The sequence below is a fragment of the Rutidosis leptorrhynchoides genome, chromosome 8 (assembly GCF_046630445.1).
Source record: "Rutidosis leptorrhynchoides isolate AG116_Rl617_1_P2 chromosome 8, CSIRO_AGI_Rlap_v1, whole genome shotgun sequence".
Taxonomy (NCBI): Eukaryota; Viridiplantae; Streptophyta; class Magnoliopsida; order Asterales; family Asteraceae; genus Rutidosis; species Rutidosis leptorrhynchoides.
The window spans coordinates 171228058-171228998 of record NC_092340.1 but is presented as its reverse complement, the minus strand read 5'-3'; the positions used below and the strand labels follow the sequence as shown (position 1 = coordinate 171228998).

Genomic DNA, 941 nt, shown 5'->3' with positions numbered 1-941 from the left:
GAGTCATTTTTAGGACAACCTAGAGAATCGAGACGTTGATTTAGCTGGCTTATTTGATTTTCAAGACTACTCAAGTGATTAGTCATGACTAAGTTAGCTGCGTCTTGTCTTGTTGTGATCATTTTGATGATTCACAGTAGGACATCGTCTGGACTTGTTTCTGGTTGGGTAGTAGGTTTGGTAGGTTGGTTGTGCGGATAAGCTAGGATCTTATCAAAGTAGACAACAGAGTCCTCACATTCATCCTCGTATACCTTAGCCGAATGTAGTTCAGTACAATTCTGGGATAATTGCACTTGTGACACATGTTGCGGGAGTTTCTTTAGCTCCCCGACTTCTTTGGTGAGGTTTTCTATTTGGTCCGAGATATTTTTTACGATTTTATTTTCGAGAGGATCGGAGGTGGAAAGCGGTGTTACTGATAAAATGTGCTCTTCCGTGTTCCAATCGTGATGGTGCATAGTCATCTTCTCGGTCAATCTCCAGGCCTCGTCAGCAGTGAAGTTCATGAAGTTACCTTGAGAAATAGCATCAAGAGTAGACTTATTGTTCTGATTCAGACCTTTGTAGAAGGTCAAAATTTGATCAGAGCTCTCAAGACGGTGATTCGGGCATCTTCGAAGCAAATGTTTGAATCTTTCCCATGCAGTGTAGAGTGATTCATCGTATCCTTGTTGAAAGTTTACGATATCATTCCTAAGTCTGATTTATTTTGATGGGGGAAAGTATTTGATTAAGAAATTTGTTGCCATTTCCTCCTATGAGGTGATAGAGTTGGGTTCTAACCCCTTAAACCAGGTTTTTGCATGAAGAGTTAAGGAATAGGGGAACATATACAGACGAACTACATCTTGTTCAACCTCGTTTTGCTTATATGAGTTGGATAAGGGGAGGAATCTATCTAAGTGAGAGTTCGGATTGTCATTTGTAAGCCGTGGAGC

The 941-nt window shown here is 40.7% G+C and overlaps 1 non-coding gene across 1 annotated transcript; it reads left to right on the top strand.

Annotated features, from left to right (window-relative positions):
• Positions 1–597: 597 nt before the first annotated feature.
• LOC139865485 (small nucleolar RNA R71) lies at positions 598–704 on the top strand. Its single transcript, XR_011765002.1, has one exon. It is a non-coding gene; the product is annotated as a small nucleolar RNA R71 (small nucleolar RNA).
• Positions 705–941: the final 237 nt, after the last annotated feature.